The 23,314-nt window shown below is 41.7% G+C and overlaps 1 protein-coding gene across 6 annotated transcripts in view; it reads right to left on the bottom strand.

Annotated features, from left to right (window-relative positions):
- DPF3 (double PHD fingers 3) overlaps window positions 1-23,314 on the bottom strand; it is a 178,998-nt gene that overhangs the window by 130,987 nt on the left and 24,697 nt on the right. The window lies entirely within an intron of this gene.

Raw genomic sequence — 23,314 nt, 5'->3', positions numbered from 1 at the left:
TAATCATTACTGCAGAAATGAGAGTGCAAGGGTGAAAAAGTCATTTAGGGCAACATGAAAGTTGATTCTAAAGCAAATATTTTATATACCAACCTGAACCTGAGTCCCATCTAACCCTCCTTGGCACACCTTGTGCTGTTGTTGACACCTGGTCAGAATGTGACAGGTTTCAAAATGAAGTATTTTACATGCTCTGTTAGTGAATGAACCACCATATCAGGAAAACAACAGAGACTGAAGCTCACTTACCAGATTCTAATTTGTACTGATCAGTTAGGAATACAAAAAAGCACAAAATAGGAAACAACTCAAATTACTTTACCAGAAACAGATGGATGGTAAAGGTGGGAGACTGCCTCTGTTGTGTTTGATGATGAAGTCTGTTGAAAGCTGTTGTTGGGCATTTAAGACTAAATACATTCAGGTGACACAAAGCCTGCAAGATCTTTATGAGAAAATCTGTCAGGGAGGGGAAAGAGCTGGTCAGGTCAGTTTAGCTGCTCACAGGCAGGCAGACCCCAAAGGAATTACTCTCAAGCTTCCCCTCGAGATCTCCTTGCCAAACTCAGTGGGCATAGAACCTGTGAGACAATGAGCAAAATAAATGGGATTACCTTTCTCAGTCCCTACCAGGTCCTGAGAGAAGGAGGTGGGAATGGAAGTGGCACCAGAGAGGGAATCTGTTGGAGCAAACAGCACCTCTGAAGAAGCATTCACTGTCTCTTTAGCCTAAATAATTGGGATCACATGAAAAAGCTTTCACTTAAGACCCCTAGCAGACATTTAAAATCCAGCTTCAAAAAATGTTGCCAGAATAAAACTGTGGATGAAGCAGACAATGGGTCTGACTTGGCATGACAAACCCTGTTCAGCAACCCAAGGGTTAGGTCTATGAGCCAGACCAGCCAGGCTCTTTGCTTCTGCTTCCTCCCAAAGCAGTAACCCATAAAGCTTCAGAGGGACAGTTGTGCAGTTTGTGTCCACACTGCAATACCCTGGTGCAGAGGTGTGCCTAACACTCTCTTGCCCTTTCCTGCCTCCACTCTTCATTGGAAGGGGTAGGAGGAAGAGGGATTTCCTTCCATTACCAGTGGGTGGAAAAGCAATCGGATGCCCCAAGCTGTGGTACCCATTTAGTCTATAAAACCCTGAATGCACAGAAGGGCTTCTGCCTCACACCTTCCCTCAGGAACAAGAATACAATTATCACCAGCTTTGGCACCTGCTGCTGAAGATGTATTTTACTCTCTTTTGCCATGAGAGTCCTCCCACTGTTCCCACTGCACCCCTTCCCAAGCTCTCTCTTTCCACTTTTTCACATTGGGTCTGGAAAAGAAGTCTTGTTCATCCAGATATGAGCCTTTTTATCCAAAATCCCAACCTTACACCCAAGGATATCACACCAGGCCCCAAAAGCTATCCACTCCAGGGAACACTGTGGAGAGCTAATTGGTCTCATGTTCTTTATTTGCTAAGGTATGCCCATCCCAGCAGTTCTCAGGAACCAGGACCAGTGGCATCTGCCAGCTGCAAGTTCTTTGGGTCAGAAACTGCTCAATTAGTACAAGGAAATCACAGCCTACTGGGAGCAACTTACAATACTCATTTCTAGTTAATAGTAATTTTTAAACGAATTAATTAAAGGAAATGTCTTTAATTTGTATTACAATGTGTCTTTCTGTGTCCTCATTTCCCTTCTGGCCTACAAAACCTCTTTTCATACCTTACCATGTCTCTACCATGCATGCTATTCATTCCCCAATGTCCTTTTGCCAGTCACTTCCCCAAACAGGGCCTCCCCTAATCAGCCCTTCTTCAATAAAGCACTTCTGCCTTAAAATTCAGGCAGTCATCTTCTCCAAGTTTTCCTGTGTCATCATTCCTTGTAGCCAGCCCTTAGATTTGTTTTCACACCCTCCAAAGGACTTGAGGGTTTGCCCCCACCATCACTATCTTATTCTTCATTAGCATTTGAGGAGAGCACTGCCATGTGAACTTACATTTTAGAAGAGTCCCCACTGCAATTACAGGGAAATCAAGAGATTAGGGAGGAAAAAAAACCTGCATACATGCTCCTACCCCATGAGAATACCAGTTTCTTTGAATCCAAAAGCTGCAAACCCTTTAAAGGATCGGATGCCTTCTTATCTGCAGTCCTTCTATTTGACTTATTCGCAAAGCAAAGTAGCACACACATGTATGCACACACATTTTCTTTCCAATCCTTCCTCAGTCCTGACCTCTTGCCCTGCTTCAACAGTGGTAACTCACCACTTCACTTTGTCACAGGTTTGCCTATCTTCTCCATCTCATTTTGGCCTTTCCAGGGATTAAAGAAATAGAATATCCTAATACCTAGAAATATTTCTATTTTCTTCCACTAAAAATAACATCAGGTGAGGAAAAACTGGGATTGAGCTTGGAAGATTGGCAAGGAGACTGTTTGCAGACCTCTTAAACCGCAAGAGGGGACTCAAAATTAACCCTTTCACAGTGTTATCAACTAATTTAAAACTTCTAGATTATGGTTTTCAGAGACCCAAAAGATAGAGAAAATCTTTAACTAGAACTGGGATTGCACACAGATAAAGGAAAGTTAAACTAAGGCACAGTATTCACATAAACTGAAATATTAACACTAAATTAGTGTTGGTGCCTCTATTTTTGCTTAATCTTTTTTACTTCATTTTCATGTGCACTTCAGGTGTTCCATACACCCTTCAGTGCTTCACTCAAAAAGTAGCATATCTTCAACTAGAATGTTTGTTTTCTTCGAGGCCTACGGGTGTGGTATGTGCTGGGTTTTGGTTGTGGTTGTTTAGGATTTTTTTAATCTGTGATTCTGCCTTTGGTCACTGGGCAGAATGAAGCAGTGCAACATACACTGACAATCAGAAGTTCAAATTAACAAGGGAAGCCTGAGACGAGACCACCCCCTGAGCACACTCCCTGGCAGCATAGGTGGGGTGGGTGCCCTTTGCACAGAGGTACTGTTTGCATAGCATAGAATATCTGTTTGCTAGGCCATGTTTAGGTGCCTCTATAACTTATGCAAAGAGCAAGAGGGCACGGTGGCCTCCATGCAGAATTTACACGTGGGCAAGAGGAAACTACATAAAATTGAGAGCAAGATGTCATTCAAATAACCATTTTTTTCCAAGTCAGAAAGTAGCAGTAACTGGCACACAAGCAGCTTAGAGCGTAAATGGAAACAAATTCCAGGGTGTCATGGTTTACTCCCAGCTGGCAACTAAGTACCACACAGCCACTCACTCACTCCACGCAGACCATGCAGTGGGGATCAGAAAAAAAAAGTAAAAACTCGTGGGTTCAGGTAAGAAGAGTTAAAGAATTGGCACAAAAATAAAATATATCAATACCAATACTAATTATTTTCCTGCCAGCCTCTCCTCACAATCCACACATCTTCCTAAGCAGCCAGCTGCAGTGGCCCTGCGAACCCATCAACAAGCACAAGAAACATGCAATAATATCAAGATGCAATTGCACATCTTTTGCCTTACATTTGCAACGTAGGCTTGCATTCACATCGTGACTGCCGCCATATCCAGTAGGAGTATTCCATGTGGAAGCATAAAGCAGATACATTAACTGGAGCTGCTGATTTCTTCTGCTGTGGTAAGGTCCTCCAAGGAACCTCACAGTCCCAGCTATTTCATTTGAAAAGTGTTTAGAAGTTTATTAGTCAGACTTAGAGGAGGTTTGCACAGGCACCCGGGTCCTCTCCCATACTTCCTGACCTGTAGCAGCTTTGAGGCAGAGCACTGATGTGATCCCAGCACTTGAATCCCAGTAGTAAAGGCGATCAGGTAGGTCTTCTTGGTCATGCTGCCAAAATTTGTGTTTTATCTCTAAAGATTTCTCAAAAATGTGATATCTAAGAGCTCAAACGCTATACATTAAAGGAGCACATCAGAGCTTCCTCCCAATGTGTGATTACCTAGCTAGCACACTGAGAAAGATGGATTTTGTTATGTCTTTTACTCAATGTGTACACTGTCCTGGAACCATCTACAGAACCTGATCAAGTGCCTAATATGCAATAATTAATCATTCCACTGAATACCTTTAATTTTGAACAAGAGAATCTCTGTCTTCTCATCAGAATTCAGGCACGCTGCTGCACAGCATGAAGAGAGGACAACCACCTTATGTGCAAGTGCCATCAGCTGCCTTTCATTATAAATATTAACTTATAAGATACGTCTGCAAATGGCCACAGGAGCAGAAAGATAGTCACGTGGAAGAGCAAAGGTCACCTATGATTGTGAATCTGAGACATGACTGGAAAATTCATTCCCAAAACAGTGACCTAGTGAGAAAGAAAAAAAAAAAGCGAAATTAAACTGCAACAAGACAGAAAAGACAACAAAAATAATGCCTCCTCTAGTCAGATCAGGTCACTGCAGATTTCCCAGGGGTTCACCCTGACACACAGACCAAACAAATGAGTGACTAATAAGTATAGAAACAACTAATTGAGATTTTTCTCCTCTAGAATGAATCTGAATATAGGTTTTACTTCATACTCAGTCTGAATGAGAGGCCTATGAACAGACATTAGAGACAGTAAATTACTTAAATGTAATGTCCATTAAAAAATCATCATCAAACACTTTGCATTCACTCACAAGTTTTAGCACTTATTTAGCACTTTACAACCATATATCTCAGACTTCTTTTTAGGAAGAGACAAAGGATTTTAGGTATTTTTTCCGTAGGGAAACACAACAGTACAGGACTTGTCTGAAAATATACAGAAAGTCAGTGGTGTAGGCAGAAACTAAATGCAAGTCTCTGCATTACCAGTCTGGATCATGCCATTTCCTCTGTACAGAAGCCAAAGTGTATGTTTAATAAACAGGTTGTCTCAGGTTGTTGCAAGACCTGGGTGAACTGGCACACCAACTTTCCCCTAGGGTTGACATGCAGGAGCAAACATTGCAAAGAATAAAATAAAGCTCTGGTTATTCAGCCAGTAATCGGAATTCCATCTTGCATCCCTGGGTCTCTTATTTTGAAACTTCTCAAGGCCTTTCTTGCAACACTGCTGAGTACGATGTGACTGCCAGAGACCTTGAAACAAAAATGGCTGTATCAGGTCAGACCAGGACCATCTAAGGTGGCCTTAAACTTAGGGCAATACAGAATCCCTAAGGAGGAACACAGAATATGGATATAGTGATATTCTGCAGGAAATATACTTGTATCTCATCTCAGTTTCTGATGAATTGTGATTCAGATACCAAGAAAATCAATAGCAATTGAAGGATCTACCTTCTGTAAAGCTGATGTTTTTTGAGCCCAGATCAACTTCAATATCCCATACATCCCATTGTAAAGAGTTTCACAGGTCTATTTAACATTTAGCAAAAATGTATCTCCTTTTGCTCCTTTTGAACCAGCCTCTTGATAATCTCATTTGATGTCCTAACTTTTGACTTCAAGTGGGAGAATGAACATACATCCATCCCCTATTTGCTCCTTCCACGATGCTCCTGATCTCAGGACCCTCTCTCATAGAGACTCAGAAATCTTTTTACAGACTGGAAAACCCAAACCAATTTAGTAATTCTTTATACAGAAGTCATTCCTTTTGATGCTTCTTGTTTCTTTCTCAGTACATCTTTCAGCTTATTGTGTCCTTTTCAACACAGGGAGACCAAACTGCTCACAGTATTCCACCATGCTTCAAACCTTGGACTTATATAGAATTACAGAAACATAAAATCATTTAGGTTGGAAAAAATCAGTAATGTGTCAAATATATTCTCATAGCAATGATGTTTATTTTCTTTCCTTTGATACTAACTCCTAACATTCAGCCTGCATCTCTTCCTTCCTCTCTCCCTTTCTTTTAATTATTACCTTATTATTATCTTTACCTACTACTGAGCACAAGTATCACATTTTGGTAGAGCTACTATAACTCCAAAACTTTTTCAGTGTCAGTAACCAATTCTGTCTCCAATGCTGTATACATTAATTTGGGAGATTTTTCCCTGTATGTCTTAATTTACATTTATCTAAACTGAACATAACCAGTCAAATAATTCAGTTTCATGGGGTTCTTCAACACTTTGCAGCAATCTTGTGCTCTTCCCACATGGAGCATCCTTAGTATTATCAGCTTAGTTTGCCATGTCCTCTTCACATTCTTTCCCAGATCATCTGCAAATACCAGCCAGCACAGGCCCAGTTACTGATCCCACAGAGCCTCCATGGGTGACCTGACCAGTTGCTCCTAGCCCATGTTTTGAAGGTTTTAACCCAAGTGTGCCTTGGGAGGACTTCTCAAGGCAGCTTCGGTTCCTTAAAACCTTCAAGAGAAGAACATTATCAAAGCCATTTGCAAATCAGTCTGAGTGCGCTGCTGACTGCCAAGTGGGCGTGGCTGCCACTGGAGGAAAGCTCCCAGCTGCATGTGCCATTCCTATTTTCCCTACCCTCCTGAGAAGCAGGAGTCATCCTTCCCTTGTTCTCCATTTCTGCTCTTCCTACTTCTTTCTTCCTCATTACTGGACTAGCACTGGCCTTGACCCCTTATCCTCATAGAGAAAATGGAGCTTTGCCTGCACTGCCAGGAAGCCCCAGATTCCCTTAGAGCACAGGCACCTGCAGTCCCAGGGAGCACTGGTGCCACTAGAGTAGGTGATGCCCTATGTAAGCATGCTGATGAGTGATTTTGTAAGAGGTATTGCTATAGAGGTGTGTGACCAACCTGAAGCAGAAAAAAAATGCTCCACACAAGCACTGTCCCCTACCGTGTAGCCACAGTTTTATTACAGCATAACTTTTATCACCATTCAAACAATCTCCAACTAATCAAAGGTCTACGAATCCCAGGACTCCTTAGTGATATCTTGGAACAAATAAGGATTGGGTCCAATATCAGTCAGTACACTTAAGTCCACCATCACATTTCATGTTTATACATATGTAAAAGGAAACATTGAGTGAAACTCTGAGCAGACTTGTCAGGAAACAAAACCACTCCATTTAACTCTTAAGTAAGAAATACTTCTGAGGGACCAACGGCACTTTTAGCTTCTCTCTGATCTCTCTAAGTGTATCCCCCTGTGATGCTCTTCCTAGTGTGAAACTCCATTGGTTCACCTCTCTGGGATCAGGTTCTAGTCTGCACATAAACACTTGCGTAATGATTCTTTCCCATTTTAAGTTTCACACATGAAAAACTGTTAAGTAAAAACAAAGAAAACAAACAAAAAAAAAACTTCCTAAAATAAAATGCAGTGTAAATGTAACAGTAGGAACAAGGAAGAATTAAAAATATTTTAAATTAAAATTTACTTGTGCCTTCCCTGTCTGAATTCTAACCTCCCATGAAGATGTAGCAGGTCTAGCTGCATGTCAGCCCATTCCCAGCTAGAAACTACCCGAAGAAGCACTATTTCACCTGTGGAGGCTTCTTCCCCCTCCCTATTTACTGGTTTGATTTTTTTACTCACTTAATCCAAAACTAGTAAAAGTGTGATCCAGTGGAGACTTCCAGTGCCAGCCGTCCCCTGGTACAAGATACCATTACTTGTAGTGTTCATTTATGGATGCTCTTGGTCTTGTTTTTGTCCTCTTGATTTTTTTTTTAATCCTTCACAGACAGAAAATAATCAGAGGATATATGGCATCCTAAACACCATAGACTAGGTCCAAATCTCACACTAGAAAGAGGAAAATTTCTGAATAGTCCCATCCTGAAATAGCTTAGTGAAGCAAAGTGCCTCCAACAACTACTGTGCAGGAATGTACTGGGAAATTTAAAGGCAGTGGCTGCTCTTTATCATCTCAGTGTAGGAAAACACTCAGGATGAGCACAGCTCATCTGACAGAAGCGGTTTTGCAGGTAGCTCAAACTGGAAAGTAACTACTAAGGCACAAGAGAATCATTTGAAAGCAGAGAGAATTACAGTTGGTATTAACATATGGATGAAACATTGCTTTAAAACTTCAAACAGCAACAGTCAGCTGAACAAAGTTGGCAGAGGAGTAACAAATGGGTTTTGCAATTGTGCTATTTTTACTATGTAATACCGATACTGTATAAAAGAACAAATGTTGTGTATAAGTTCAATGCCAAACCTAAACCATTGCTAACAGTGTTGTTATAATGCAATCAAAATGTCACCATCATTATTTGCTGAAAAGGATTTTATCCCCCTCCCCAAGCAAGTGTTTTCATTACTGGAGTTTTACTAGGCATGTTTGTGAGAAAGAAAGGTGAAGGAATAACCCAACTCAAATATTTAAAAACATTTAACCATTCTGGCTCATTGACAACTGTATGCTCTCCCTGTGATTTTTTAAGAGCTGCTGACGCCTCATGGAAAAAACTTTTAAAAACATATTATTGAAAAACAATTTTGCCAATGTGTCATATTTTCTGTCTTACCCCTTCTCTTGCTTTTCACTGGTAGAAGAATCCACACGAAAACAGAACCTTGATTCTTTAGGTAGACAGAATCTGGATCTGAGCTCTGCCAAAGCATGTGGGTGTTTGGATCCTGTCCATTAAAGACATTTAACTTCAGATCCAGGTTCAATCTTCAAAGCTCACAAGAAGTGCTGAGACCCAGGATTTTGTTCTGACCCACCCCTGTTACTAAGAAGCTATCTGCTGTCTGTCCTGTCTGTTAAGCTATAGGCTTCTGCTAAGGATCTCATAGGTGGCTACTGCTGTCAACATTTGCTGGCAATTTCTAAGCATCAGGCACTACTGAATATCTGACAAGGACAGAGAGTCTGAAGAATTAAGGGGGGGAGGAGGGTGGGTGGAATAAAAGGAATTTTCTCTGGTGGTACAGTTGTCTTGAAATAACATAGACTTGGTTGGTGTCTCACACTGGCATAACTTTTGGACTTCAGTGAAATCACACTGACTGAGTACAAACAAAAACCACAGTCTGTATGAAGCTGAAGGGATTTTTTTTTCACATTCAGTGTGTTGAAACAACACATTCCAGCCCAGCCATAGAAGCTCCTGCTGCCTTGTAAGCACAGAAAACAGAGATTCACCCCAAATCTCCCACTCTGCAAATTACTGAGTGGAAAAGAAGAGCAAGCCAAACTTTCTCAGCTCAAAAAGATGCAAAACTGGACATAATTTGAAAATAGAATCAAATTTCAGTATGGCCTTGGGTCTTTTCCTGATTTAGCTATGCAGGGCAGAATAATGGAAATGCTGGGTAGATACCTTCCTTGGGAATGTGGAAGAGGGCATGCTTTTCATGTGACCTTGCCCCTCTTCTTATCAAAACACTTCTTACTTTCACTGACATTTACCCTAAGGACACTGAAGCAAAGTAAGAGAGGAAAAGTAGCATACCCACTACCTACCTGCTCCAAGAAAAGTTTTTCATCAGTGGATTTGCCAACAGCTGGGATATCTGTGGATGACTGACAGAACTGTAAATGCCCAGGGTTTCTGTTTTATTGTTGCCAAGTCATGAGACAAAACCCACAAATCCGGGAGAGGACTGCAAAACTAGAATTTTGTGAGGGGCAAGCTGATACCTACCATTGGGAGAAAGAAGAAAACAGCAACAGTACATAAAGCAGCCTCCAGATTCCTGAAGTGCCATCCATTTGCCATCCTCTTATAGTGTAGTATCACAGTATTAGACAACTTGTCACACAGGCTTTAAAGGGCTACTTAATTGAACTAGGGAGAGATGAATTTGTTCACAGAACTCCACTCTGAAGAACCAGTGACTAGCAGCAAATTGACAGATGAAATGGAAAAAAATTACCAACTCTACTTCTAGTTCTCCACTGTCTTGCACTTCATGTGGTCACTTACATCTGGGTAAAGTGAATGTGTAACACTTCCAAACCACAGAAGCAGTAATTTAAACTCACTTCCACTGCATTAGGCAGAAGACTGAAGAATCAGGCCCTCTCTTACAAGCAAAGTGTCCCTGACAATAAATGATGAGTAAAATACAGGCTGTGTAATTCCACTTGTTTTGAAAAGCAGTCAATTTAGAAAGGTTATGCTAAGACAGCAGCAAAAATCTGCCCCTGAACTCTCAACATCTCAAGCCATAGCCTTGTCAATAGTACACAGGGTGCAAAAGATTATGGCCAGCTCAGGCCATTAGTTTCCTTTCTGGGCAGGAATCCCAGCATAACAGATACTTATGCATATTCTGTCCTCATTTTATCTAATTACAAATATCTCTCTAGGGATGGGGAGGGGAGAAGAGGTTTGATCACACGATTTTAGGTCACTTATGCAAGGTCTTGCTGGGATATGCATTGATCCAAAGACTGCTATATTTTAAAAGTTCCCGAAGTCCTATAGTAAGAAAAAAAAAAAAAAAAAGAATATATGTATCATTTTTGCCTATTTCTGTGAGTTTGTAAAACTGACCTGTAGAAAAGACTTGAATCATGTACTGCTATAAATCAGTAAGGAGCATATGGAAATGTTGAAAATGCAAGGGCATTGATTAATGAACAATACCACTTTTTCCTAAACACCCTGTGTAAATACATTCTTTCTTTCCTATATTGTACCTAATACATATATATTTGTGTGTGTGTACTACACACAATTTTCTCTGAATAAGACCAATAACACTGGAGAAAAACAGAATAAGGTAATTTTAGAAATCAACTTTATGTTGCTCATTTGGATTTCTACTTAATGGTTGCAACCCTAGTGAAAAGTGCAACATTGTTTCACACTGACGAAATCTTAAAAGCCACATTTAGGCATAAGCTAATTAAGTAAAACAACTTAGTATTAAACAGAATCACCCCTGTTTTCCCTATATCAACACAGCCTAATTTTTCTGCAGTCCAAGAATGGGTACAAAACATCACCATCACAAAACATCAAGAACAGGAACAGTACCCACCACCATCACAAAGTACTTCAAACCTGTTTCTTAAGCATGGGAGGAGCAGAATACAGCAAAACTTTGGGAATTTCCCTTGGAGAAAAAATGCAAGAATTGTTTGAAACTCATATGGAAAGACTGGAGAAGCTATTGGCTGAATAATCCCCTTCAAATGGACATCAGAATTAAACAGACACCCTTTCAGGAGCAGAAAACAGTAGTAACAGAATTTTAAAAAATGGATTTTAAAGGTCAGGAAGTATAGGGAGAATTGCCAAAGTCAAGAGTTACAACTTGCAAAAGCTATTAAAAAACAGCAATATTCTTCAGGCATCAAAATAAAAGCGATGAAAGTTCAGCTGGTTTGCAGTTAGAATGGTACATAGATTAAATTCAATATAGGTACAAGCACAGAACTAAAGGAATGCTGTGCTTCACTGGAATGACTGAGATGGAAGCCACAATGACATTTTGTGCAGTCATGGCATAAATTCTGAATCGTCTCTGCCCAAGAACTGCGACATGAAACCATACATCTACTAGCAAGTTCTTTAATCAGATACTGCAAATCATGGTTGCTACTGCATTACCAGAGTATAACAAGAAAAATATGATACTCATTGTTAACTGTTATAGAACACAAGCCTTGGGAATCATTTCAGTAAGGCTGAGTTAGAGTTTACTAACAGAGTTTTTTTTTAAGTGCAAACAATCAAGAACAGTCTTGAACAAGGAAATGACAAACATGCAAGATTGATACCTTGTGACAAAGTAACTTGACATCTTGCTTCCATAAGATACTTCTTAGCTATTTGGACTTCTAGAGAATGTTTCATACAGTAGTATATGAGAATTACTGAAAATTGAGAAGCTTGGAATTATTAAAAGAATGGTGAGAAGACTGAAAAACTACCAAAAGAGGATTGAACACAGAGACAGTAATTGGCTGATGGGAAGTTTCTTCTGGAGTTCTGGAAAGGGTTGGTCTGGGAGCTGAAATCAGTATTTCCATTAATGACCTTGGCACAAAAAGTGTGTGTGTTGTGAAAAGCTAGCCACTTACATAAGCTGAAGGGACACCAAGGAAATTAAAAGCATCAGACAAGAAGAATTAGATGGAGTGAATTCAGTATAAATTTCATTTAATAACTTGCAGATCATCATCACAACGACAGCTGAAAGGACAGAAGAAGAAACATAACAGTATTAGTCCACCACAGAATAACTATGAACCAGCAGCACTATACAACCACAAACAAATGCAAAAGCAAGGTCTTCCCGGAAGAGGTAAAAAAGAAAGTTATTGTAGAGGGCAAAACCACCTGGAACAAAGTAAAAGTCAGACCACTCACACTCAAGAAAGCTGAATGCAAGAAATCCAAGCTGAAGCAGAGATGACAAAGACAAAAAATACTTCAGTGACCAAAGGAAAGGAGAAGATAGCACAGAAAGTTTAGTATATCAAAACAAAGACTGACAGGACTCACAATAGTGTTGCACAAATGTACAAGTTATAGTGGAGAGGAAGACATGGAGGGAGCAATAGTATTTACACTAACAACTCCATGCTGGCACCAGAACAAATGGGAATAAACTGGTCACAAGTAGGGCTAGGCTAGGGATTAAAATGCTATTTCCAGCCACCAGAGCAGTGGGTTCTGGAACCCTCCCAAGAGGGAGTAATGGGAACAAACAGTCCAAGTGGGGATTTAAGACAAGGACTTTTCAGTTTATGAAATAGATTATCCGACATGGTACCAGAGAACTGGACATAATACCCAGGAACCCTCTTTTAAACCTACATTTCCATTAACTGAGCCACTGTGGGCAATTTGGTCTTTGTCTTCTTGTCTGAAAGTGCCCACACAGGACCCAGTTAGTGGCAACTAGGATGGCAGCCTTTATGATGTAGGTACCTATAGAAACAGAACCAGGCTCACCCATTTGCTCAAGACAAAAAGCACAGACTCTTGCTTTAATAGGCACTCTAGCTATTGATCATAGCATAACATGCAAGGAAATCATGTTCAAGACACTCATGGCCCCTTAGGTGCTTTGCCAAGGGAACTCTAATGCAAGCATCCAAACTGTTCTTCCAGAGGTGGGTGCAGAACTCCCTTCAAAGGTAGCCTACATCAAACCCCAGGGCTGAGCATCTCTCAGACACACCAGCCTCTAAGAACTCACTACTCTTTCATGTAATCCTGTTAGCCAAGTACTCAGAGGAGAACTCTGCACTGCGGGTGCTGCCTGGAACAACCACACAAGAACTACTGGCCAGCTTAACGAGGCCTTTTGGACAAGCAAAATCAAAACCCAAGGGAAGCAAAACGACAGAACACAAAAGAAATATCCAGGTTTAGCAGAATCTCTTCACACTAAGACTGAAATTTTCATGCAGCTTTGGGCTCTATTGCAAAAAGTAGTACTTACAAAGACAAAAGCAATAGGTCAAACTTCTACAGCTCTGAAAATAGATGCATTGGAGGGAAAAAAACCTGACAGGTCCTGATTGATAACCATGCTTGAGGGAAGCTGTTTGAGGAAAAGTGCTGCAGCAAAGGCTGCAGGGAGTTACTGCTTCAAAACCCTGCTGTGGCAGAAAAGACACATGTGGCTGCTAGAGCAGGAGATGGACATGGTTAATTGACTGGGAAAGTTTAGCAGAGATGAAATTAATGCTAAGAGCTGAGAGCCCAGGCATGCAATTCTGTTATCAAAGGAAGGAACCATTCAGCTGGAATTGCAATCCATTTTCAGGTCAGAGCCTTTCCCAAAAGGAGAGTGCTCACCCCTCACCTGTTCCTCTTCTTCTGTTCTGAGGGGTGCATAGAGGAGAAGGTAGCTGAAAACAGTAGCCTGGGAAAAACATTGTCCTTTGAGGGTCACCCAGGTTTCAACTTTGCATAGTGTGTTTTGCAGTGAGGAATTCAGAAGATGTGTCAGGAGACAGCCTCTTCTAACCCTAGAACTTTGTGGATAAGTTAGTTGTGGAAACAAAACTAGAAAGTTAATGATAGGGGAGAAGCGAATTTACTTTCAGATCTACTCAGCAGAATGAGTACCCGGACCAGATATGTTTGCAGTCTGGTCAGATGAGAATGCCAGGAGTTAGTTACTGTGGAATCACACCAAAAACATATAAAAATATAAATTCAAACAATTATTTAAAAAAAAAAAAAGTAAAGCTAACTGCAGGAGAAGATAGGAAAGATACAAACACAAACCACAGACCAGATGACACATGATCTTACGCGGTGATGTGTTGCCAACGTTTTGATAAGTAGCACCCATGACTGTATTCCTTTCAGCTGGTATCTCTTTTTCCTCAGTAAGAGAGTACTAGATCTGGGAACTTCTTAATTTTCTCTGCCATTTTAACAATGGGGGCTTTAAATACACTTTAAGGGGGCTTTCCATTACATTAATTTAATACATTAAAGGGGCTTTAAATACACTTTAAATACACATATTTACAAGCAGGCACGTAACACTCTTCTCACAGAACAGACTGGTGCACAGCATTTATGTTTATCTTTTGAAATGTAAAAGTAGTTACCACTTGGTTCATTTCCATGCTAAAGTCTTTGCATCCCAAAAATGCCTTTACCAGCTCTGGGCATAAATCACTGCCATTAAGGATGATATAACAATAATTTTTGGTGAACTTCTTCCATCAGAACCAGGCAGACAGTCTTAACTCACTTTTCCACTCTTCAGTTTGGTCATGAAAGTGCTAACAAAGAAGGATTCCCACTCACCTTCAATACATCACTCTTACGCTCAACACCAAAAGAAAAGCAATGTTGAGTCAATGGTTGATGGTGTGACTAGTGTGACCATCACCAAGTCAGACAGTGCATGCCATTCTTCCCACGGAAGAATGGAGGAAATTACACCACAAAAGGGACTGTGATGCTTAATTAAAGCATGATTATATAGCATTTTTTGGGCACAAATGTGACACATACTTTACATTACAAATAACATACTTTTTCTAATTCTTTCATGCTCAAATCTCCTGAAATCCTCATTGCAGAATATGCAAAGAGGAAATTCCAGGTGGAAGAAATTTTATGTAGCTGCTTTCTGCTCAGTTTGAAGAAATTTCACTTGGTAGAGCTACTCACAGAAGGCCAAGTTAGACTTCTGCAGGTAAAGAGAGATTCTCCTTTAGATCTGTATTTATACATAAGAAGTTAACTACATTTTAGCAACATTCAGGCCAGTCAGCCTGAGAAGTCACTAGAGTTAAACTTGACTGTAGCAATGAGTTCATTACTTATCTAAGTCATACAACAAGTCAGGGGGCAGATTTAATTTAGTAGGCACTCATCTGCCATGCTGCAACCACAAAACAAAGCTGCCTCTCCCAGTGCATAGAGGCAAGTCACTGAAATGAGTCTTGCTCCAAGACAGCCCCAAAATGCATCACCTCATAATCCCCATCCGCCTCCAAAACATTCAGGTAGATCATAGAGAGTCCATCCTTCCAGTCCAGAAGCCATTGCAGCCTCTCTTCCTCATCCTGTATTAGGGACCTGAAACAAACCTTTCATTTTGGGAAATGACTCAGGAAGAGCATGTGAGGAAGTAGAGCAACAAACACATAAGGTGGATATAAATCCAGATAAAGTATTATAACCATTAAAGGGTTGCTGCTCCCTGAAGGTTGGCAAAACGAAGAGAGTTAATTAAAAGAAATCTCCACACAGTGCTGAGCCAGCCTGCCCTGATAAATCAGCAGCCAGGACTGCACTCATAGAGGTCAGTGGGGGAAAGAGGTTGGGAGGCAGGGGAAAGCAAGGAGAAGATAAAACATTTAGCTGAGGCTACTGACAAAAACAAATCGGATCTGGTGAAGAGTTTTCAATGTATTTCCCCCACCAACACAACTCTTAGATTTCAACCTCAGGAATGCCTGTTTCCCACCAACATAACACCAGTAACTTGACTGAGTTTCCATTCACTTGTATCAGAACAGGAGAAGAGAGAAGCCTTTGGGGCCCCATCCTGCCTGTGGAGATATTAACATCACTTTCATCCACGTGCCATTAGATCACTGAAGGGTAACATCACCAACGTCAACAGAAACATCGTTTTTGAGGAAGCACATCCTAAAAATTAAAGGATCAGTCAGAAATGACGAAGCAGTAGAAGTTCCCATCACCAACCCCCACCCATCACATCTCACATGCCTCCTAATGTGTACTACCCTCGCTATAAAAAGTACTAATCTCTGAATTAAAATTGTGATCCTAATTTAATCCACATTTCACATCAATAGGTATTTGTTAATGAACTAAAAACTTCGAGGATAAACAATCCATAGACAACACAAAAACCCACAGTCTTCAAAGCAGCTTTTAGCTGTTCAGAAAAAAAAAAAAGCAAAAGCAATCAGGGTAAGCTTTGTAGATACAAGTGGGTTCATATGATTTCTGATATTGGACACTGGGTAGTGAGTTTTCTGAACACTCAGGAGAGCAGCCTCGCACACGATGACCACCAAAGGAGTTTAGCAGTAAGTTAGCTTTATGAACCACTGTTTCCATTATTCTTTATTCAAACTGCACAGGTTTTAAAGCAATCATAAACATAAAATGTATTTGTCCCCATCATTGACCAAACACAGTCTTTCAGGAAACAATATTGAGACCTAAATACTTGAATAGTTAAAAATCCATGGATTACTTTCTTCAAAACTGTTCTTGAAATGGAAGTGGAATGAAAATATAGACACAACTTTTCTCTTGAAGAAATAATGCTAACTTTGTGTCTCCACAATAAGTTTCTTTTTCACAGTGTCCACTGGATAGCGAATTATCTGGGGTATAACTCCAGTCATTTTGACTTATCTCCCAACTCTTTGACTAGCCATGTTAGGTTGTAGATCCAAAGGACTACTGGAAATTCCAAAGGTCCTAGAAGCACACCAAAAACTTCACAGCCCTGTGACACGAAGCACTGAACTGGTGTTCACTTACTCTTCCAAAACATGAAAAGCGCCCAAAACATTTTCAAGAGGGAATTTTGTTCCAACAGCCATAGTCTATCTTCCTGTGGCTCTCATGAAGCCAACTCAAAGCATAAAAGCAGCATAAGCACTGTACTTTGCATTTTGGCAGAAGTAGCATGCCCACATCTGATCAGATCAAATCAGCCCTGCCAGATGATGCAGTAGGGCAGGCTGAAATTAACCAACTCAGGACGTGCCCTTGTTTCACTGCTCTGCAACTGATTTTCTTTGCAGTATCCAACCTATCTAGATTTTTGAGAATGAAAAGGCAGAAAGCATTAAACCATGTGTTGGTAGAAAATTTTGCACAATGTCTTAACAAAGGCTTTGTATCTTGTACCACAAGCAGGAATCTGAGCAAAAACAAGGGAGAGAAACTATAAGTTACACAGAGTTCCTTTCTTTTGCATCCTAAAATCTTATATACGTTACAGTTGGAATTTTATATTCATTTATGAAAGTTGTCAGAAAGCAAGTAGAAAGTTGCTCAGTAGAAAGACTTCCAGCCTTTCTCGCCAGAAGAACACTGATGTAGTCAGTGTCCCCATCCACACCTGAGCAGAAGACTCTGTCCCAGTTACAGCTCAGCAGAACATGAAATTAATGCATCAGGATTTGGCAAGCACACACTGCTGATCACAGCCACCTAGTGCACACTCATCAGTACCTGTCCCTCCCCTGCTCTTGCTGCTCCACTGGCTCCCTGTGAAGCCTCCACTCAGACCAGGCTGGAGTGCCAGTAAAACCTTCCATGCTGCTGGAATCGTAACTCTCTGACTGCACCCGGCTCAGGCAGGTAACCTGAAAACTGAGACATACATGCTGACATACTCCTGCTATTCCCCTGTTGGAGAGGATGGTGGTGTGAGAAGGATATTTGCCAGCAGCTGTTGAGACACTGCATTATTCTTTTCTGAGATATCTGCTGGGAATCTGTGGTTAAAATATGCTCTGCTGGGAAATAAACCATATATAACAATTTTTTAAAAAACTATCCCGCTTTAAATAATTTAACCTAATAAAGAAAAATAAGGATTTAAAATTTTCAGTATTCAATCATTCACTTACAATATTTGTGTTACGTGTGCATTTGTGTTACATGTTACACAGTTTGGACAGTAAAAACACATTGTGCAGCTCTCTTCTTTTGTTTGAAATAAGAAAGAAGAAAACCACTTTCTGCTTCTCATGCACTTGTCCAGCATATATGGGTTGGTTCCACAAATTGTAGAGAAATTTGAAATAAAGAAGCACTACCATCTGAAATTTTTTGTTTTAAAAAAGGAAAGTATTCTTAAAGTAGGATTCCTTTTAGATTGTGTGGATAACTTTCCTTTTAAGAAACAGACCCATGCAAAAACTGAGACTTGCACTAAGGAAGTGATTAACACTCCTCAGTCTCTGCATCCCAGGCAAAATTGCCAGGCAAAGCTAGAAGAGCAGCACAGTCCTAATGAAGCCCTCAGAACAGGCCTCAAGCAACTTTGCCTTGGTACTGCTTGTCTGCACATGGGAGTATGTCACCCCAGAGAGGGAAACCTCAGATCAGAGGTTGGTCTCTCCAAGGGAAAAAAACATCAACTCCCGGAACAGATTCATTCCACTCCTACAAGTCCTCGGGGATAAACAATACTGGAATGGTTCTTGCTCAAGGCAACATCACATACAGACAACACAGTGATGAGCCCAGAATAAATACCAAGATTGTAAAATTGATCTACTGAGCAAAGAAATTCAGCTTTGACATGAAAGACAAATCAGAGTGAGAAAATTCCAGATTTGGCAAATTACAGTGCTAAAAAAAGGTTTATTCACAGCCAGTGGGGGCTTTGGACTGCCTCATTTCAGGACAGAAGAGGTACAGCCAACTGTCATGAGCTGCAGAAGAAAGACACACAAGATGGACAAAGTCTGCTCTTGAGAGCAACCTTCAAATACCACGCTTCCAGTTTTAGGAAAGCAGAGAAGGAAATCAATTTTCATTAGGCTCCACAAAGATGAGCCACATTACCTTCCCCATGACTCAGACTGACACAGATCCCCACTTTGCTTTGTGTACCTGACTTCTGTGTAAAGTATTCCCACTCAGACACTGTGAATCCTATCTAATGGGTATCATGCATCCAGCCCACTGGACATGTGCTTACCTTGAAATTATAACACCCTCCAAAAAACTCATACTTTTGGATCTCTGTAGGACAACCCAGACAGTTCAATATTGCTTTCACACGCCAGAAATAATATGTTTTAAAAACTTTTTCTTCAGTGGCAATTTTGAGATACAACCTCCATCCATCCACACAACTAGACAGACTGTGAAAGACTGAAAGACCAACAAAATAAAATTACAAAAGCATTGCAACAACTAATCATGCATAAGTGAGAGGTGGAATCAGACATAACACTGTAACAAGCAACATGCCCTTTATCAGAGTCACTCATATTCAAAACCAGTGTATCCTCAGGTCTTCTTGCCTTTTCTGCCTCCCAATGACTTCGGTTTTATGCTTATATTTTCCTGTGTAAACACAGTAACATTCATCCTGTTTACTCTGAAAGCTGCTGCTGAGATAGTTGAAAATACAGTTTTCATGTGGACAACAGTTTTGTCTTGAGGTGTGTCACATTGGGGCTCATTTATGTTTTTAAGTAACATCAGAGCCACAATGGAATTGCTGTAAAGATTTTGGTACATGGTTTAATGTGCCCAACAAACTCTGTTCTCTCAAGCAGAAGAAAATTCCCTTTTGTGAGGCCACATTAAAATCACCTCCACATCACTTGTAAACACTGGCAACCTAACTGTCTGTCTGTTTTATTGCTTCCACCTGCTGAAAGCAACACTGTACATTATACTTTCACTTTAATATTAAAAATCAGCAACCAGATGCTTATGCAACAACATTCACAACAAAAAAAAAAAAAAAAAATCGGTCTTCATCAGCACTTAATCAGGACACAGTGCTGTTTCAGGGATGTGTAATGGGATACAGGACCTTCCAGTTAAGAGTCCCCAGCCTGAGTTCAAGCCAGAGTAACCACTAATGAAATACTACTGCCATACAAGACCCCAAGACCCACACTGGTTTCTTGCCAACGTGAAACAGGGAGGAAAACACAGACCACTTCTTCACAGGTGCCTCATGACACAGAATTCATCATCACAAGGAGGGTCATTTGGCAGCCCAAAGGTCGGAGTTGGCTGTCAAGGCAATTTTATCTGAGAAGGTACAGCAATTGAAAACCCAACTGCTGCTGTGTGTTTGCAGTGGGAATGCAGAGACAGAACAGGCCTGGTAGATCAGCTCTAGCACAGTGCATGCAAATATGTGATGATCTGCTCCCCAAACACCTGGCAGAGAATAAGTGTCCTCAAGCACGTCAAAATTATCCAGCAATGCAGTCAGCATAGAAGTGAGCTAGCCTAGCAGCTGAGCCTGAGTTAGCTTCTTTTGTCCCAGAGGTTGTCCTGAGCAAAAGGGAGAGCACAAGCACTGCTGAATGGCTGGGAGGCAACAGCCCTCTGGTGAGTGTCCAGGCAGAGCGCTATACAGCATGGGGGATCTCACATGCTGAAATGGCAGCAACCTAACCTATGTTCCACTTAGTGTGTTTAATTGACAACCTGAAATAAAAGTCATTTGTGGGAGTAAAGACAGAGGAGGGGTGGAAGGAAACCAGCTCTGCTTCTAGACAAGACTGTGTAAATTACAAGATCTTAATTACATTAAGTGTATTATGGTACCATATGCACATCACTAATAAGGCAGAGATGGAGGAAATGGGACTAAATGATAAAACTTGAAGTTGAATGCCTGCATTCTAGTCTTGATCTTTTAGAGAAATTCTGAACCACTTTGTCCTAGTTTAGCCATCCATAAAACAAAGGCAATAATCCTTTCTTCACAGGGGCATTGAGAGGTTTAATTAATTAATGTTTACAAAGTCCATTGAGATTTCTGACTGACATTTGAAGTAATTCAGAATACTTTAAAAATGTATTTGTTTCTTCTACTGCACCATTCAAATGTCTTCATATTAAAATATCCAAAGAAGAAGAAGATGGAAACAAAAAATATGGAGATACATACACAAACTAGTGGGGAAAAAACCCAACAACAACAAATTCAGCACTTTGAATCCACTTCTGTCCCATCAAAGCTGTCAGAATATCACAATTTCTACAGATGAAGAAGCGTGTGCTTGTCCCAACACCTGCCACCTTTACCTTGCAGATCTGTTAAACTTAGATCTCAGATATTTCTATCTGTAGCACCATGTTGGTAAACAACAAGCTAATAAACGGCAGCAATAACAGGCAGTCATGTCAGGTTAACTGGTTTACCAGAGGAAGTGAAGGGGAGACGAGCAAAGGCATGGAAGCACCAAAAGAGAACCAGAAAGTGATAAGAGAGTGCTGGACAGAGAAAGAGGCAAGCTGAACAGGGAGAAACCAATCATTAATAAGGGGCTCCATGCACCGAGCTATTCTATGAAATGCATTCCCACAGATGCACAGGTACGGGAATACATTATTCAGAGAGACTAGTCTAGCATGAACAAGGCCACATGTGTGTCCAAGACAAACTGAATATTGGACAGTCTTAAACGCACAAGCACACACAAGGAGCTGCTTGATACCTGTGCCCGGATTTCTCAGTCCCTACATTGTCCCCCATTTCGGAGCAAAACCTTTGTGTGGCCGGTTTCTGTAGGGGGCGTTTGTGGGTTCTGAGATACAATCAAAACGCAGACAGAGGAAATGCAAATGTCATTCAGCTCCCGTTCATTGTCAGGAAGGACACATGAGGATAAAACACTGTGCACTGTATCCCTTCCCTATTATGTGTCCTACTGCTTTTGTCCTAATTTATCCCATGCATAATTTATTTACATGTGTATTGTTTCCCGATCAGCAACTTTAAAGAATAAGTGAAAATTATAAAATGTTTTATTAAACAAGTTGTCAACAAAATTACTGATGGTGTCAGACAGCCAGTACCAATTCTGCTTCCTCCACATAGCCTTAGTACTTTAAAAGGCACACAGAGAAAAGCGAACCCAGCACTTGATGTCTATTGTTTCCTCCTCTCACACCCCCCAGGGGCGAGGGGAGGAGAAGGGAGCTAATTATAAATGGCCTCATCCTGTCCTCCCCGACTTTAGCAGCAGCGGGATCGGGCCCCGATTCATTTCGGCACCAGCAGCCCTTCGGCAGGATCCGCCGCGACCGCCGGGAGCCCACGGTGCCGCCAAGTGCGAGGGAAGGCGGCAAGGTCCCGTCCGCCGGCGGGGCGGGGGCCGGGGCTGCCAGCCGTGCTCCCGTGGCCGCTCCCGGGAGCTCCCCGCCTCCCAGCCGCCGATCCAGGCGAGCCCGGGCTTCCCCACTACCGGCAGTAGGCGCGAACGGCGCATACACACATCCGCGGTGCTCCGTGCCCAGGTGCAAAGCCGGGCAGTACGGCCCCGGGGTGAGCCGCCAGCGCCCGGGCAGCGCCTGCGGCCGGGAGGGGCACGGGGAGAAATCGCTGTCGCCTGCACAAGCGTCAAAGCAAAGGGGGGGCACGCTGCCTCTGCCGCGCGGTTTTCAGAGAGCGTTCAGTCCCTCGCCACCCACCCATGAGGACATTCGGACTTCTTTGATTAACCCCCTGCAACTGTGCTCCCCTCTCCCCGCGGACTTTCATCTCCGAGAAGGCGAGTAAATGAAAGCAAAGGTTTTTCTGCCAGGACGGAGCAGAAGAGCTGGTAAACATGTCAGCACCCCTTCCCAGCTCGAGGCTTTCTTTTCCCTCCGGATCGCAGAGAGACAGCGGCAGAAATCCCTGGAAAAAACCTTCAAGTGTTTTTCTAACTCCAGCCGGAGAGATTTGAGTCAGGAAAAAAAAAAAAAAAAGAAAAAAAAAAGAGAAAGAAAAAAACTCGCAGCCCTAATTTCATCTCACAAAACTCAAAGGTATAAAAACACCCACTCAGCGCAGCCAGAAAGTGCAAGCGAAGCGTCACCGCCAGGTACTCTGCTTCCCTGCTTTACTAGCAAAAGCGCTGCCCCCGTTAGCAGGGAAGTCGTTTGAAAAAGGTTAAGGCAGCTCCGCTCCCCACATACGGTGCCAAATCCCACTCTCCCTAATGCCTTCGGGGATTAGCGGCGTGCGCTGCAGACCACAAGGAAAATAAAGGACGCGATCCAGAAGACGACAACCGGCTCCCGCGGTGCCCCTCAGAAAACAGCCTTATTTCCAGACCGGGAACACCGGAATACCTCCGCAGCAGAAGTACCTGACCCCTCCCTCTCTCAAACTGGGGTCAGACCCCATCCGTGCAGTCCTTGGCGGCTTGCGCCCGCTCTCAAGATGGAAACACAATCAACTCTCTTCGCCACTTTGAAAAGCGAAAGCCTGTCATATGCAAAACA

The sequence above is a fragment of the Chamaea fasciata genome, unplaced genomic scaffold, assembly GCF_029207755.1.
Source record: "Chamaea fasciata isolate MVZ Bird 193981 ecotype frontalis unplaced genomic scaffold, bChaFas1.0.hap1 SCAF_7, whole genome shotgun sequence".
Classification (NCBI taxonomy): Eukaryota; Metazoa; Chordata; class Aves; order Passeriformes; family Sylviidae; genus Chamaea; species Chamaea fasciata.
This window is presented reverse-complemented; position numbering and strand designations above follow the sequence as displayed.